Source organism: Lolium perenne, chromosome 5 (genome assembly GCF_019359855.2).
Source record: "Lolium perenne isolate Kyuss_39 chromosome 5, Kyuss_2.0, whole genome shotgun sequence".
Lineage (NCBI taxonomy): Eukaryota > Viridiplantae > Streptophyta > Magnoliopsida > Poales > Poaceae > Lolium > Lolium perenne.
In genome coordinates this window covers 213946193-213964827 of record NC_067248.2, presented here as the reverse complement: position 1 = coordinate 213964827, position 18635 = coordinate 213946193, and the positions used below count along the sequence as shown (strand labels likewise).

At 44.9% G+C, this 18635-nt stretch overlaps 1 long non-coding RNA gene across 1 annotated transcript; it reads right to left on the bottom strand.

The window, feature by feature from the left end:
• Window positions 1–8605: 8605 nt before the first annotated feature.
• LOC127301879 (uncharacterized) lies at window positions 8606–13954 on the bottom strand. The gene is made up of 7 exons (XR_007852500.2): window positions 12898–13954; window positions 12427–12513; window positions 12160–12324; window positions 11761–11891; window positions 11479–11606; window positions 10495–10574; window positions 8606–9738 (listed from the first exon to the last, which is right to left on the bottom strand). It is a non-coding gene; the product is annotated as an uncharacterized lncRNA (long non-coding RNA).
• Between the last annotated feature and the right edge of the window lie 4681 nt (window positions 13955–18635).

Genomic DNA, 18635 nt, shown 5'->3' with positions numbered 1-18635 from the left:
ACAATTTTTCAAAACCCAGTGCACGCAATTGACGCTTCCGAGCATCCTAGAAAATCCTCTCATTGCTTTTTGTGTCAGGATCTGAGTTGTGTCTTCTACATCTGGTGCTCTCAATTAGTCTGGTCCAAACACTGCCACTAAACCATCCACTGTTGACACAAAGATGGACGGACGTGGCGGTGGTGTCTGCAACGGTGGGGAATCTAGGAGGACGGGTGGAAGGCAAGCACGGGGAGGTGACAACAGCAACGGTGATGATGATCCAGTGGATCGGGAGGTGATGTGGAATGGGCGTGTGCAGCTTCCATGAGGGTCCAGTGTGCAAAATCCTACGTGAACTAAAGTCTCGGCATTCCTCAGCCGGCCCTTCCGTGTATGTGTTAGTTTTGGGATCGTCGACTATTCTATTAAGTTTCAAAATATGCCGGTCACTTTTGGATGGTGTCCAACGAACCCTATTTTATGCCTGACACCCTCATACTGCTATAAAGACACTATTAAAATCATCGGTGGAGATGCTCTAACCATCTAATTAACCAGGACTGATTAGTTCATAGTGGGTGGAGCCATGGACGGTGGAGTATATAATAAACTCAAGCTGCACCCGTACAATGACTAAACTGGACTCTATTTTAAAACAATTGCTCTCTTTGATATAAAGAGGGGCACTATTTGGTTTGAGGCTAAGATCTTAAGACCGTAGCTGACCTTAGTACTCCAAAAAGTCGTTGTTTTGTGTGTTTATATTTTAACCACTAATTTGATCAATTTTGCGTGCGTTGCTTGTTACGAGAAATATATTATTATAAATTTTATTTAAATATGGATTGAAAAGTATAATATGCATAATACTTCCTTTGTTCCATGAAAGTTGATTCTAATATGGATATATCTACATACATTTAGTTCTAGATATATCAATATCAATGGCAAGTAATATGAATCGGAGGGAGTACTAGATTTGACATAATTTTACTATATCTAAACAATATCTAATATGTAGATATATCAAAAGTTAAACAAATCTAAGACAAATTTCATAGGACGGAGAAAGTATACAAGATACAGACAATCAATCTGAGGTCTGGATGGCTAGGATGCTGCACCAGCCACGTTTAAACCCATGTTTTGACACATGTGTGTCTTATAAAGGTGGAATGTTTGTTTTTGAGAGATGATGTTCTCGTCGATAGCGAGACTCCTATGCCAACTTCGTTAATCTTAATACCCGCTAGCTCTTTTTTTACGGGTTAATACCCGCTAGCTCAGTCGCGTGTTCATAGAGCAGAGTGTATGTGCGTATATATGACCATCTATGTTGTACTGTGTTTTTCAATAAAGTAAGTTTTAGTTGTTAAATCGGTGTTCAAACTTAAACCTCAGAAAACATGTGTGCCAACTAAATAGGGATATGGAGTATCATGTTAAAAAAATTACCCCTTCATTTCTAAATGTAGGATGCATAGTTTTTGGTACGGAAATTAAAAAACGCAAATACAGAGAAAGTTACAACAATTTTGGTTGAGATTACCGTTGACTAATTAAAATGAAAAAATAAAGGAGTTTGCATGAGATAAGAAAACGTAATCAAATCCATAAAAAAATTCTTCACATGAGTGCTGCAGTACAATACTAGTATACCTTATATTTCAAATTTTTCTGAAAGAAACTATATGGCATATGCCAAGGAACGGAGAGACTAGTATCCAAGAGCTGCAGTTTTAGTTTGGTACTATCGGCTAAATGTGTTTTCAACTTGACTTGTAGGTATTTATTAGGGTTTGTTTGGGAGGGCTCCGCTCCGCTCCACTTCACTTCACTCCACCTCCCAAACTTCACTTCACCTAAGGTGCTCCGGAGCTGTAAAATACGTTTGGGAAGAAAATTAGCTTCAGATCCATATTAGTAGAAGGGTGTTGTAAAATACCTAGAGTACCCTGTTTATTTTATTTCGATTTCCAATTTAGCCTAGCAACCTGTTAGTACGATCGTTACTTTTTTAGCCCTATGCGTGAAGATTGACGTCTATGCTTTACTTGTGATGGATAAAGTGAGAACATCGTTCACATGTTAAATTTTCTACATGATTCACAATACATAATTTGGAGGGTTGCAAAAAACCATCACATATAAAGACCATTGCTCAACTATTCTGGATTTGAACATACGTGACCAACATAAGCGGAGTTCTCAACAAAGAAAAGAAAAACATTGAGTTCTCGACACAAAAGATGACATACACGAGTCATAAACTCAAATGGGATCGGAACGACCATATTTGGACTTATACTTCCGCTTAAGCCAATTAAGCCGATCTTCTATCACTGGCATATGGAGGAACATCTCCCGTTGCTCCTTTTTAACAAATAACTTAGTGGCAATGAAATGCTCATCACTACCAATAGATGCACCACATTCAACCACCAAGTCCATCACGGAATTGACAGTGCAAGTGTTATCTTTCTTCGTGTAAGACTCTAATGATAATTGAGTCCTCTCAGCCAAAACGCCAAGTTTTTTAATCTTCTCTTGCATCACTTGGGATGTCTTCAACTTCTTCGACTTGTCACCCATGACCTTTGCAGCTCTCTTCCCTTTGGAACTGGCATGGGACTCATCTATCTCGTCAATGTCAATAGTATCATCTCCTTCAAGATTAACAAGATCTTCTTCAACGGCTGGTTGTGGCAAATCTCCGGATGTTGGACACCAATGGTCACTTCCATCATTATTGATATCTTCAAACATAACCTTCAGATGTTCCTCGTTCCAAATACCTTTCTTTTGAAACCTACCACAACCTGGAATATCCAGTTAAAAGATGTAACACGTATTAGCGTAAATAATAATTTCAAAACATCATAGCCATATACATCACGAAAGAGACTTACAATTTGGCTTTCTTCCACCACTCTTTGTCTTGTTCAAATGTTTCCCTCGTATGGTCCCAGCCGGCTATCACATATATCTTCTAGTGTTCAACATGTGCAGATCTAATGTCACACAAAAGTATTCACCACGTGCTATAGTACATACCATATATATCAAGCTGTGCTATCCGATTGGCCTAAAAAAAAGCTGTGCTATCTGATCTATTCATCATGTACAGATCGCAAATATTTTCTACTGAGCACCATGTATGATCTATCAAGATACGCAGTAGCGCCATGTACAGATCATGTACGCGGTAGCACCATGTACAGAAAAGCAAAAGGTGCATTGAAGAATATTGGCATACCTTCCAGCGGCTACATACTGGAAGTCAAGTAGGCGCAAGGAAATCAGATTATTTACAGATGCAGCATACAGGAAATCAGACAAGAGGCGCAAGGAAATCAGATTATTTACAGATGCAGCATACAGGAAATGCACCGTTCTAAAAATAAATGTTCAAGGAATGGGTGGGCTTGTTCGCAAAAAAAAAGGAATCGGTGGGCCAGAAATTAATACCGGACGGAAAGCATAAGCCCAACGTTAGAACAGCATGAACCAGAGTCACCCCCGGGCTGCCCATTTGGACCAGGAATGCTAATTCCGCCCACTTCGACCATGAATGAATTGCGGCCCATATCTCCTGCAAGTACAATTATCTTGACCGACCCCATCACGCGGATTTCATATTCCGATTTCCCCCTTTTCCATTCGTTTATATATAATTTTTTATCTCCCTATTTTATTACTCCTAAAACATGATAATCACATGTGCATAATTTATTTAAATAACATATTGAAAATATGCATTGGTTTGTCAATTGTCAATGTGATTTAGTTTCATAGCTACTTTGTGTGAAAATTTAATTTAGTTTATAGGTTATATGAGCGTTATTTTTCAAAAATATAGAACGGCGTAACCTTAAGATAAAACTTAGAAAGTTTTTCATGCAAAATATGTTTTCACTGAAGCCATTTTCATAAGTTGTATGAATATTTATCAGCGCACGTGAATATTTTATTTTATTTTGCTACTTCTACTTGACTCTAGAACGGTTAGACTTGATATTAAACTGACTGGTACTACCTCTGGTCTTCTTTAATTGACGCGGGTTTACACACGGGATAGGCTAAGTTTAGCTCTCCTCCACGTCAATTTAATCTGACCGGAGGGAGTACAAAAAGGCGGAGACATCTTTACGAGAGAAAATAGTCTGAGGCAGATCGATGGTAGAAAATTGTTTTATTACTTTTATCTACACGTAGTGCGGTCACAAAGCAGGCGGTTGTGGGGTTTAATGCATGAATGAGCTATTGAAAAAATCTTAATAATGATGACGAGGACTACATACAAGCACCAGTATTGTCGGACACGAAAGAATTGTTCTCGTCGGCGGTGTACGTAGTACGTGCATGGCGCTATACCGCTAGCCGTGGTGTCATTCGGTAGTCCCGGGACCATACGACCACAATACCTTGTAAAGCTGCGAATGCTAAACCATTCTCCATGGAATAGTTCACGTGACGAAAATGCAAGCTATGTGGCGAACGAAAGCACTGACGTGGAAATAAACTGATCACAGGAGGACATGCCGGCCATATGCAGTGTTGAATGCTTGGTCGGAGCAGTAGAGGCGGAGCGAGACGACGATGGCACTGTACACGTACTGGCGCACGGAAGATGCACGAAATTCCTTCCATTTTTTCACACCCCGATAAAAAGGTTCGGCGTTGCTCCGATAATTTCCAGGTATCTCATCCGCAACATGTTGGATGTTGTGAGTGAAGTACATCAAAATAATATCAATTTGCGCGACCGCGTAGGTCATCTCAAACCGATCCATAAATTTTAGAGGAGTAAAACGGCTCTCTATCCTTTAAATGAGACGCGGTTCCTAACCAAACCCCTATAGCTAGAGGAGTCGGAATAAAAATCTAGGAATCAAACTATTGAAAGCCAAACACATGGCATAGTTTAAATACAATAAAATAACATGTGCACGAAAGAAAGGAAAATAATACAAAGCCAAAAACAAGGCATGGTTCAAATGCAACGACTGAGGAGGTGAGGAGGGTGACTGACGATGTTCAGTTACCAGACACCTTGAGGGGTGGCGGGGTTGCAGGAAGGTCGGCAGTCGATGGAGGGGTTTGGCCAATGAAAAATCACCACCAAACACGGTATCATGTAGACACCGACCTAACCGCGACCGCATACCCTTGTCGCTGGGTTATAGCCGACCTCCCATGATTCAGGTGCAACCTAGCTCCGGTGTGGGCCTTCTACCACCCTTCCATCCTATGGCCGCACCGTTTTGCAATGAATCGAGCTTGGCGGTAGACGATTTGCAAAAGATCGGGGCGGCGGCAAAATCTCAATTTCCAAGTCGGTTCTGACGATGGCGGGGACCGGACAACAACATCGAGATGGGCGGGAGGGAGACACAATGTTTGGGGTGCCAGCGGAGGGTTTTTGTGGTCATCGAAGGTGTCGCCGGTGAGAATGGGGAAGAAACTCATGGCGGGGTGGGTGATTGGTTTCTTTCTCTACAGAGGCCGAGGTCGATTGTATTTAGGGGTCGGTGAAGGCGAGGAGTAAAAGTTTTACTCTGCTGACGATTTTAAGTGTTTGGCTAGGTCCGCGTTAGAGGAGTAAAACCAAATTGTTTACTCCTCTAACCGGTTTATTTGGATAGGTAGAGATGCATCTATGGAAGGGGAGACAGATGCATCAGGTGGTAGGGATGGTCTCACATTCCCGTAGATCTTTTCAGGCAATGATTAAATCGGCTTTTCCGGGCTGTTTACATGGCCAGGAGGGAACCGCGCCAGCTCAGAGCGTCCCGAGACGGGACGAACGGTTTGCTGTTAAGGTTCCTAAAGGGGCGTAGCGCGTAGGACAGTACCCGTTTGCTTGCACTATTCAGAAACTGGCGGTCCTTGGGCACCTTAAGAGCATCTCCAGTCGCGTCCCCCAAACCGTCCCCCAAATCGCGCCGGATCGAGCGTTTGGGGGACGTGTTTTGTTCGTGCCGCGTTTGGGGGACGTCGCTCCCCAGCCGCATCCCCCAAACGCCGCCCCCAAATGAATATTTGTGCACGAAAATAAAGGCTTTCATTCAATTTTGATTATATATTACAAAGTTTGAATGAAAACGGCTAGATTTCATCTAAACCTAGACTACTGACCGCCCGGCGGCGCGTTCGACGGCCCCGCCCCGTCGTCGCCTCCCCTACGCCGCAGCTCCTCCTGCGCGCGCCTCCTCTCCTTGCGTTCGGCGGTGGCCAGACGGTGCCGCTCCCGCCGCGCGTCCTCCGCCGTCCCTGCTGCGCCGCACGGAGGGAGAGCTCGATGGCGCGACGAATATGCGCCTCTTCGAGGGCACGGGCGTCGTCCTGGAGCTTCTTCTCCGACTCGAAGGACTCGACGAGGGCGCGTTGGCCGATCGGCCGTCTCGTCCGGGTGCGGGCGTCGTCGTCGGACCGGTCGAACTCGTCGTCGTCGTCGTCGTCGTCGTCCTCCACCTCGGTCTCCTCCGCCTCGGCCTCCTCCTCCTCCATTGGCGCCTCCTCCTCCACATCTGTTGGCGCCTCCATCATCGCCGCCGCAAACGCGTCGGCCGCCGCCAATCGCTCGCCCGCCTTTCCCCCATAGCGCCGTAGCGCCGCCTCATTGTCGACGCTCCTCCGCCGTCGCCTCTTCTGCTGGAGCTCGATCGACTCACGCCGCCGGCGCTCGATCGAGTCACGCCGTTCACGGAACAGCGCCGCCGCTCATCGCGGCTGGCGCCGGCGCTCGTCGACCCATCGCTGCTCCATCTCCTCCGGTGCCGGCGCCGTCGCGCCTCTTGTCCCGTCGAGGCGTCGAACGCCGCAACGGTGTGTCGCTTCTTTGCTCCACGCTTGCGCTGCCCGCCGGCCTCCTCATTGCGGAGGCGGGCGGAGAACGCCGCTACATCCGCCGCCTGCTGCGCCTCACGCCGCTGGCGGGCCTCCTCCTCGAGTGCCTCCTCGAGTGCCGCACGCCGCTGCCGGCTCGTCAATGGAGGAGACGGCGGTGGAGGGAAGTGGCCATCGCCGGGGCGGTTCGCCATTGCCACTGGTGATGGAGGAGACGGCTGTGGAGCGACGAGGGCTGTGTTTGTTGCCGGCGGGGTGTGGTGGCTACCATTGATGAGCCGGGAGACCTTTTATAGACGCCGGCGTCGGGAAGAAAGCGGGAATGCACGAGAAGAGGCGGGAAGATCGCGCGGGAACGGGCGGTGGCGTGCGAACGCCGGCGACGCGTGGAGGCTGCGCAGAAGACCGACGAGACGTCTCGCTTTGCCCCTCCGTCGCCATTAAGGCAAAGATGCGCTGCGCGCGAATAACTTCCATCGCGAGGTAGGCGACGGTTAGGTTTAAATTAATCGTGCCGCTGACGGGTCGGGCCCGCGTCGGTTGGCCTCGCTTTTCGTTGTGTCCGGCATCCCCGGAGCGTCCCCTGTGGGACGGGGACGGGCTCGGGGCGCCGGACACCGTATCGGGCCGCGCCGGACAAAAAAGGGCTTTGGGGGACGCGGCTGGAACGCTTTTTTTGTCCGGCGCGCCCCAAATCCCTTTGGGGGACGGTTTGGGGGAAGCGACTGGAGATGCTCTAAGCTGCTTCTTAATTTGCATGCTTTTTGTGGCGATGGATTACTGAAGGAGGCGCAGGCTGTAAAGGAGGGCGGGCAACCTGAACTTTCTAGAGACTAGATTTAGATGTGCGCCTTGGCGCACGACCCCGTGAAACGCATTCTAATATTTATTACATATTAGCATGATACAAATAATTAACAATATCATAATATATTGTTTAAGTTTTACTTGGAAGCAATTAAGATAAAAATCATAAGTCCTGAATCTCATACTCTTAGATATTGGAAGCAATGAATTTTATTCTTATGATGTAAGCTGTATCATTTTTGGTTCTCCGAAATCTGATACTCAATTATTTGTTTCACTACTGGTCTCACTGTTTCAGCGTGTCAGTTGCTAATAGAAGAAGAGAACCAGAAGGGAAATGGCCAAAATGAAAATATAATAAACAATGATACAACCATTGTTGGTGTGCATAACAATGTATACAACCACTGTTGGTGTGCATAATAATGTATACAGATGTTCAAGGCGCTACATAGATCTGATAGTAGTACACCATATTGATGCACAATTATAGTGAAGCTTTTACTTGGCCCATCCGTTGGATGTTGTATTGTCATCACAATGCAGGAGGAGTCCTATGAGAGATGCGCAGACAAACTCATAAGCATAACAATTTGCACTAACTAATGCCAATGTAACTATACTGGATTTAATATGATTGTAGCAATACACGGATTATGCGCTAGTATTAATGACACTCAATCTTTCTACCATGTAAAATACAGTATACTCTGAAGAACGGCAATGCCAAAATAATAAAGGGGATTGTTCACATATGCATTAAAACCTAGAAGGAAGATAAAACTCTATATTGGTATTCCTATGTCAACAGTTGATTTTGAAAAATGGTATGGACAGTCAAACATCCAAATACTAATCAATCAGAACCATCAAATTGAATGCATGCTGACATGTCTCAGTAATTAAGAACTGAAATCCTTTGCTTCGCTGATTTAAAAAAAAATCTCAAACAGGTACAAACAGAAAGTATCAGTTAACAATTAAAACCATGTAGAGATAATCTGCTGAGAAGTGACTAACATATCTACTCAGCTGGACTACACATCTTGGAAACAAGAGGAGAACAGCATGGTTCTGTAGCTATCATTGCTGATGCCAACCACCGCTTGCTGCTTCTGCGCCCACGAAGCTGCTCCATGTTTCAGCCTCCTCTCTGCTAGGGAATCACATCGCACTTACAGTTGAGAAACTGGAGTCCATGACAGTAAACATGTTAGTCAAGATTGTATACTTATTAATACACTCATACATTGTATCTGTTGATTTGCCTTGTCATTGTTGGGTTCATGGCAGTGAACTGCAAGTTAAAGTTGAATGACCAATTAGGATGTGCATCTGCTGCCAATATAAAACTGGTGTTCTTATTCAATGACAATTGGAAGCTAGAAAACATTAATCCTTGATCACTACCAATACTATTACTTCATGAAAAGTTTTTTCAACACACTCATATATACTACGTACATAAGGGATATTTCATTTTCTTTCTTAACTCGAGTCTCATATTTTAAGCTATCAGTTCCAGAACATTGGTGGTTGCAACAGTAAAAATGATCAAACATATGGTGACAATAGAAGAGCATCAAGGTGAAAAAAAAAATCTTGTGGTAAACTCGACCATGCAACAGCTAATAACCAGTAAAAGATATCGAATACAAGTTATCAACCATACAACAGATGGTTTAGTACACCATTGGAGGCACTGAAAAAATAAATACTCCCTATTCAGCTATATGCTAAAGATGCAAAGGAAGTTGTGAAAAATGAAGCTCACCGTATGGATTCCTATCTGTATTTTTCTTAAATCCATCAATTACAGCAATAAAAAGAATCATATGTAGCCAATTGATGTCAGGGATGTAAATCTTCCCAAGGAATTTTTATGTACATCGTAGAGGAAAGCACAAACGTATTTTACATATGCAAGAAAATATAAGAAGCATGAGTACTGTTACAGATTGTTGCTAATCAAAAATCATACAGGAAACTCCTAAATGATGTAGGTCTGACTTAACTTCAGGCCAAATAGTTGAGATCAAGCCACGGAACCTCGGGCTGATGGCATTAGGCAAAAGCCAGCAATAATGATTCAGTTATTTCCTGCAAAATAACAACATTATCCAAGAAATGACTGTCTGGACATTACTCAGCAAGACACAAATCCGAAATTATTTTCAATGCCAAAACAAACAGAGAAGTATATCCATTGTTTTCTGCTAGAACAGCAACTTGATTTACTACTGCTGGAGCTAAATTTTAGAAAAAAACGAAATTCTAAACAACAGAGCAACAGAGAAGTATATCCATTGTCATCTGTGTACATGGAAACTTTAGTGAAAAATATTTATGTTTCCAAAATTGCAGTTTCGGGGCACCCATCTTTATGTTTTCTCCGGGGTACAATATATTTCTTTCAAAACCTTCCATTCAGATGAAACAAGGGACATTTTTTGTAAAAATATGATTATCTTTTAATTTTTAAACATTTTAAATGATTTTACCGTTCGAGGAGGAGCATGCGCTCGCGGGAGTTGCCAGTATAATGTTAATAATCATGACCATGTTCATATTTGTATTCCAGCTAGCGGACATGTATATATGCTACTGTTTCTATCTTCATCTGTTAAGTCGAGTGTTGATTGTATGTGCCCTGGGCTGCTTAGCCTACTATTTGTTATGGATTATATCTCGTGTACTCTGCTATATAAGTGCTACCAAAAGGTTTCTACCTTGCATTAATTGATGTACAAGTCTGCACGAGCATCTCTTAAAACACGATAGCAAATTATTCCTGGGACTTTGCGACTACTTCGCTGATAGAAAAACAAAAGATCAAAGAGAGAAAAATGTGCTTACTGCCTATTATCACGATTCTGCTAGCCACATCAATTGCCCATAGTTTGTTTTTGATACACTCATGGCATAAACTGTGTCACCTGGTGTAAAATATCATCAATTCCCCTAAAATACTGAGATCCAATATTTGAGACATTCGGTACCAACAATTATTATTTCAAAACAGAGTGATATATATGTTTACACAGAAGATCATATGTTGGATGACAAAACCGTAGAATAACATTAACAAAAGGAAGATTGCTTTACAAATTACAATCACGCCATGAGACTGTTGATGGAGGGTAAAGGAAACAGAGCATATGGGAAGTGTTATCTCTTGACCTCGCGGTTTTTTTTAAAGAAATATCCCATAAAATCAGAAATTACTCATCTCGCTAAAAAGGAATGTTCCCAATGAAATAACTTCCTCAAAAGAACTGGAGCCATCAAAGAAAAATGTCTACTACAGTACTACGGTTTACTAAACAAAGGAATCACCAAGTCACCAAACATACTTACGTACTTATTCATTGATTAGCATGTAAGCCAGTAATTCTACGGCTATTTTGTCACTCTATTGAGGCCTGGCCATTTTTTTGGTATATCCTACATTTTTTTATCACTCTATGGTCACGCTTCAGGTTATACACACATTTTTTCAAGCAGATTGCAGGTGCTACATAACTAAACCCCATACCAGTTTGCAGCAAGAAATAGTAACATTCCCAGTAATATTTCATGTGTAATTACTGATAGGAGTTTATGAAAGGCGAGAAGTGTCGTGCAATCTGTAACTTTTAGCTAGAGAGAGAAGTACAATATAGAGTTTCAGATTTGAACTGCATAACAGAGAGCATTCCACATCTCGAGGATAAGATATGATTATCACTCCAAAATATATCTAAAGGCACCAAAAGCATCATCAGATAAAGAATTTGAAAAATTGGAGTGCCCAGTAAAGAAATGCCAAAGGAAAATAGGGAAATCATAAGAGCACCTCACCTAGAGACAACACATTAAATTCAGTTTGTTCTGGAAGCCTCATGGGTGCCAACAGCTACCTGATCTAATCCAAACCACCATCAGTACGCTTAACTTAGGAGTATATTAAGTGAATCGAAGATTTGAACCTGATGTAAATAAAAACGTTAGTTGGAAAAAACATTTGGTTCACATGCTGCAAAGTCTATGATTACATAATGAATCTGGTCCTCTTAATTTCCACAAAAAATAATACAGTGACAAAAGGGAAAGCTCAGAGAAGATGAATGCTCGGAGACAAACCTCAAATCATGCTGCAGGAAGAATGACAAGTCAGGCCTAGAAGCTCTGTGTTGCCATTGAGCACAAGGGAACTTCACACCTTTGCATTGTCTGGTACAGTATAATGTATGCGCTTCGATATTTGGTTGTCTCTGTTGGCAAAGATTTTATTTCATCCATTATTTAGTAAGCAAAAAATACATGAGCGGCCAATCTCAGCTCACTACCAGACGTATGCACAAAGCTATGAAAGTCCTAGGTGGCAACTATGTAAATATTTGTTTTTCCGGTGAAAAAAAAATAGCATTGGTATTTCTTTTGCAGGCCTAACCCATAAATGCATCCCATATATTAGCACGTATGTGAAATCCTAACTCATAAATGCATCCCATATAACAAATAGAAGATTGAGTCTATTACCTTTGGCCGACACGGTGGTGCAAAGTGAGAATGCAGTACCGGAGTGTTCTACAACAAACAATTTGTCATCAAGTCATTAGATCCAAGGTTGGAAGTTGGGTGTCGTAAGTTGTTGATCCATATGCAGCGAGGCAAGCCGCTGCTTACCAATAAGACCCGATCGACCTGCACAAGAAATGAAAAGGATGACGAGGAAAGACAGGAGTAAATAGTGGATGCCAAATTATAAAATGACAGAGTGAGGTGAGCAACCCCATCCACTGATACCTGTATTCAATCTCAACACAGCTGGGCAGGAGGTGATGGTAGTTACTGAGGTATGAACAATGTGGCTAACTGCCCTATAAGTTCAACCTGTTAATGGGTGCACAAATAGAGATGAAAGTAAAATCTCTACAGCAAGGGGAGCATATGAATAGTGAAAATAAATAGAGCACATCTTTTCTGGAAGCAGTAGGTACAGATCTTAATGTACGAATCCTAAATAATTTGGAGGCTAAAAGAAGACCACATGCCAATTCAAGCATCAATCATCTGTATCCAAAGTATCCATTTCAAGATAAATATTTTAGAGACAACTTTCTCTACATCTTAATCACTGGAAAAATTTGTTCTTTTCTTTCTACTAAACAACAAGACACGTTAAGGAATAAATATTCAGGTATTTAACAAAATGAGCGATTTCTTCTTGTAAACCAAACCTGAGGCATGACACAGTTTCTATGAATCTTTGCTCACCTTGTTGCAGAAGGTTGGGTGTTGCTCTCAAGGTAGTAGATGCAGGCTTTGGCTTGATAGAGAACGCTGGGGAAATGGTTCTGTCATCACACCTCTGGGACCTCGACATGCCGTGGTCGTCTCCATCTCAGCAGCAGCAGTCGGGGCAGAGCTCGAGCGACTGGGCGTCGTGAACAGGCAGACCCCTGTTTTGCCTGTGGAGCTGCGGGAGGAGCTGGTGGCCTTGGCTCGGCATGTCTCTCTGGAGCCGCTTGGCAGTGGCTCACGCTCCTCTCCGCTGAGGACGACGGCGATTCCATCTCGGCGGCAACCGCTGCACTCCGCAAGGACGAGGGTGTTGCTCCCGCAGCATCTTCCTGCTACCGGCGGAGAAGGGTGGGGAAGGAGATGGAGGGGCGATGAAGATGACGGCGCTGCCTTGCCGCCGGAGGAGAAGGTGTGGGGAGTGGTGGCGCCTCCTCTTGCCCTGCGGAACACAGCTCCGCAGAGGACGATCTCGATCCGACGCCCTGCCCTCCTCTTGCCGCCACGCATAAGCTCCTCCTAGCCGCTCCATACCATCGTGTGCTGCTGCTCGAGTGGCGAGGCGGCGCGCCGGCGGCCCCTTCCATAGGTCGGCCGGCCGCCCATCGCCCGCGCCGGCCTCCGACGAGCGGCGTGGGGGCGGAGATGGCGCGGGATGTGGCGGCTGAGCGAGCTAGCGGCGGGGCTGGGGGCGCAAGGCGACGGCGACGACGGGGCTGGGAGCGCGAGGCGACGGCGGACGGCGGCGCTGCCATGCGCAGGCGAGGGAAGGGGCGGCGCGACGGGACGAGAAGGGGAGAGGCGGCGCGGGGTGGCGGCGGGAGGCAGCTGCGCGAGGGAGAGGAGGAGGAGCAGGTGCGCGACGACGCCGGGCCGGGCGGGCCACATGACCCATGGATAAAAAACGGGTTCGCGCGAGGGCCTCGTCCTGGACTACTCTACAGTGAAAAAATGGACGGACGAGATCCACCACCAAACAAGATCCAACGGCTACGAGGCTCAAATCGCTGTGAAGCCCCCTATGGGGGGCATCATATACAACGTTAGATACTACTACTAGTACAGATTATAAATTGATGACCGCACTGTTTTCATTCTGTAAAGAGGGAAAGGCATTGATTTCATTTTCTGTAGCTGTTGAGCGTTGCGGTGCACAAGAATGGAGGCGCCATGATCCGAGTCACGTCACGAGCTCGTCGGTTTGGACGGGCACTGTTCCACTGGTCAGAACATGCATGAAGTCGCAAATCTGCTAGCTGCGTCATCACTTGCAATGGATCGCTCGCGCCGTACGTGGAGGTCACCGTCACAATGCCGGTCGACAGAAACAAACCCCGCCAAAACCTCAACTGCAGTGATGGGAGATGGTGATCACGGGGCACAACCACATCCATTCCTTCGCTAGCTACACCTCGACGGTCGCGGGAATGAGGAATTCATCTCGGACAGAGGCAGCCAGCGCTATTTTTCGGCTTGTCATGTCAGCAACTCCAACCAGACTCATTCGATCGGCATATCATCAGTGTTGAAGTTTTATCGAATATGTGTATAGGCTATTGTTAAATTTGAATTGTGCGGGTAGATTACGTGTTGGATTCGAACTCTGTAACCACGGGTAGAAAAGGGGTCTATTGTTTTGGTTGGGAAGGGTCTTTAGTCCCGATTTCCCAATCGAGAATATGAAATCGGGACTCAAGTCCCACTCTTTAGTTCCGGTTATGTTACAAATTCGGACTAAAAGCTCTCCACGTGGGCTGCTAGTGCGTTTAACTTCAGAGTTCCTCCCATCCCGTTTTCAAGTGCTTTACGCGCATGTTATTGATATACTATCATATTAATCCTATTAACTTATTGATCACGATGTCACACTTTTTTATTGTTTGAATTCCAAATAATTTTTTAATAAATAATTTTTTTTTTGCAAAACCTAAAACCTAAAAAATATATTACTTCCCTTTGGCAGTTTAGAATCTAAAAATTGGCTAACCAAGTAATCCCAAGTGAATTTGAATGACAAATTTCACGTAGATACATTTTCATATATTAAATGTTTTTTTCGAGTTCGTATGCAACCAAAAATCCTGTTTTACCGATACATGATGTAATTTTATTAAAAAAAAGTCGAAATTCATGTTTGTTAATTTCTCTTGCAATTAGATGACATAACACATGAACATCTCGAAGGATTTTATTTTTTGAAATTTTTAGCAATTTTTTTTGTATTTTACAAAGCTAAAAAATGGGTATCCACGCGGAGCGGAGGCAAGAAAGAACCCCAGAAAAACTTTAGTCCGGGTTTGTAATACCAACCGAAACTAAAAGATAGACTTTTAGTCTCGACTTGTAACACCAACCGGGACTAAAGGTTTTGGCATCCCGCCGCAACCCCTTTAGTACTGGTTGGTGTCTCCAACCGGGACTAAAGGTCGCGTTATGAACCAGGACTAAAACTTTTTGGCGTCTTAGCCGTTCGAACTGGGATTAATAGGCACATTAGTCCCGAATTCAAACACAGTCGGGACTACTACTCCGGGCAGCTCCAAACAAAAAACTGGTTTTCTACTAGTGAACCTAGGCCTAACATATAAAAGCACCCATGGTAGCTAAAATAGGCTAGGCGAAAGATAGGTCAGACACAAGATTGATTTTTGGAGATGGTCCGGTACCCCTGGTAGGGGCACTGGACCGCCGTGGCGTTTGTAGATCTGACATGTCTGTATATCGTGGCGGGCTTGTCGTTGACGGTACTACGAGGGAAAGAGGGTCCGTAAAGCATGCCTCACAGATGTAGGCGTTATCACTGAACTGCGATACCCCGTCTATTTTCTGTAATGGTCTAATCGTCTATTACGCTAACAATCAGAATCAGTAGTAGTAATGATCTAACAATCAGAACAAGTGATCGTTTGCATCTGGTTTTAAGGAGGGTTGGAACGGCTGTGAAGTTACTACTCGATCATCAGTACTAGTAGTAGACAATGCCATAATTTTACACCGAAAGCAATCACGGTCGTTAACCGCCGCACACTACTACTAGAAGCAAGAGGAGTGTGAGGACGAGTAAAGCTCACACATCGCATGCGGTGCTGCTGGTCCGCATGATCACCCAACAAATCGATTCCCATGCCTGGCATAGCATAGCTGGGAAAGCAGATACCGCTGTTCGTTTGATCAATCAGTGTGTATATATGCATGCTTACGAGATCACGGCAGTACATCATGTCTTTTGTTTTTCATCATTGTCGGGTGGCTTATGTAGATTGATAAATTTACATGATGGTGTTACTCAGCTCGGTACTCACTCATTTCACCGCAGGGTGGGTTAATTTCAGTTAGGTGTCAAGTGCGCACTACTCAGAGATACCGCATTTAGAAACATTTTTTTAAACTATATATTGATGGGATGGGTGGGCCTTGCAAACCCTTGCACCGAGGAGGATATGCAATTTTTTCTACGCGGTGATTGAGAACACCACTAGCCACGATCGAAAAGCTAGCTTTTAGCAATGCTCCATAGTTGTTTGGTTTGAAGCCACAGGACATCGCGCCCTCCATTTTCACCATTTGTAGAAGAAAGAAGTGCCTAATTCTTGAAGCCATGCAAGATAACGAATGAATTTCTAGAATCAACATGTGAAATGGGCTATCTGAGCAACACATTATTCAAGTCGTGAACCTTTGATCATGACTGCAAAACGTTCACCTCACTAAAGGAGTGGTTAATGACATTACTTGGAGGCTCACATAATCTGGAGTACACACCACCAAATTAAATGTGCAAGAAATATGCTTGGACATATGACATGGCCTTATGGACTCACTTTGTCACTGGATGGTTCCAAATATAATCATCGGCATTCTCTCGAATGAAGACAAAAGAAAAATGGAATTGATTCGGATTTGTGCCTCATACTTTGGTTGGGCACACAAGCAAACCCTGATGGCTCTAGTGAGGCAAGAAGAATGCACAAGGTATGTACTTGTGCATATCACAAAGCTCACTAGACCATTGGGGTATAATCACATAGTTCCATAATATTTTAATCATCGGCACTCTCCCTAAGAAAGACTAAAGTAAACGAAAATTATTCGAATTTGCGCGCCATACTTAAGAAAGATCAAAGTAAATGGATAGTGATGGCTGATGGGATTCGTAGCATAGAAAACAAAAAAATTCCTACCGCAAGAACGAAACACAAGCCAAGATCTAATCTAGAAGACGGTAGCAACAAGGGGATCACGAGACTAACCCTTGAAGATTTCCAAAGCCTACAAGATTAGATCTCGTTGTTGCAGAAGATGATCACTTGCCGCTTTCAAAAGCGCGTAGAAGATCTTGACGGTGCCAGAATCTGGCAGCGCCTCCGTACTCGGTCACACATACGGTGTTGATGAAGACGACGTCCTTCTCCCCGTTCCAGCGGGCAGCGGAAGTAGTAGATCCTCCTCGGAATCCCGGCAGCACGACGGCGTGGTGGCGGTGGTGGTGGAGAACTCCAGCAGGGCTTCGCCTATGCGCTGCGGGAGTATTATGTGGAGGAGGGGCGCTAGGATTTGGGGAGAGGGGAAGGTCTTGGGCGCCGGCCACTTGGGGGGCTGCGACCAAGGAGGCTTGGTGTGGCCGGCCCCTCCCCTTTGCTCCTCATTATATAGGTGGAAGCCCCCAAGAGTTGTAGTCCAAGTCTTCGAATAAGACCCCAACACCAAAACTTGCCATAGGTGGGAAACCTACTCAAGATGGGAGTCCTACTCAAGGTGGGATTCCCACCTTTCCTTGGAGGGGGGTGGCCGGACACCTTAGGTAGAGTCCACCTGGGACTCCTCCCCCTTAGGGTTGGCCGGCCCTGCTAGTGGAGTCCCTCCGGGACTTCGCCTTCCATGATGAGGACATCCCTACCTCACTACTACCTCTATCATTGCAAGTTGAAGATGATCCTGCTGTGAAGCTCAAGTCCAATGAAGTTAGGATTGGACCAATGACACGAGCTCGTGCGAAGCTACTTAAACAACAGGTGAATTTATTCCTAAATGATACTTTGATCGATGAGAGCTTTATACTGCCTAAGTGCTATTATTTATGTATAATCAGGTATGAGGAGGGAGGAAGCATCGCACAAGGAGGAGAGGAGCAGCTGGACCAGAAGATGAACATGAAGCTGGACATGGAGCTGGACGTGAAGACATCCCATGGACGCGTGAGGGAGGAGTGGGAGGCATGCGCGAGAGGAGGAGATGTTCCAGCCGGCGCCAGGGCCGGTCAAACGGCCGCACCGTCGGGCCGCCCTGTCCCAGGGCCGGTCCAACCGGCCCCCACGCCGGATCCATCCGGTTTCAACCGGATTCTACGCTTGTGCCAACCGGGCACTATCCAGTAAGCTCGGGAGGTCCACCCGGTCGTCGCCCGGCGCCAGACCCGGTCCAAACCGGACCGGCCGGTCCCAGGCCCGGTCAACCGGATTCCAGACCGGCCGAGTCTGAGTCTGTCTCGACCAGATCTATTCTGGGTCGGTTATTTTCGTACTTTTTCGACCCTGAGTTCATCCTGGACGCATATATAAGTCCATAGGACGCCCCAAAGTTGCTTTAGACCACGTTTAAGATAAACCCTAGTTCTTAGTTGTTTGCTCTGCAAAACTATTGAATTCCCTACACCATATTGCTTGATATTGTGTAGATCTGAAAAGTCTTGTGTGATCTGTTGTTCCATTGGGAAT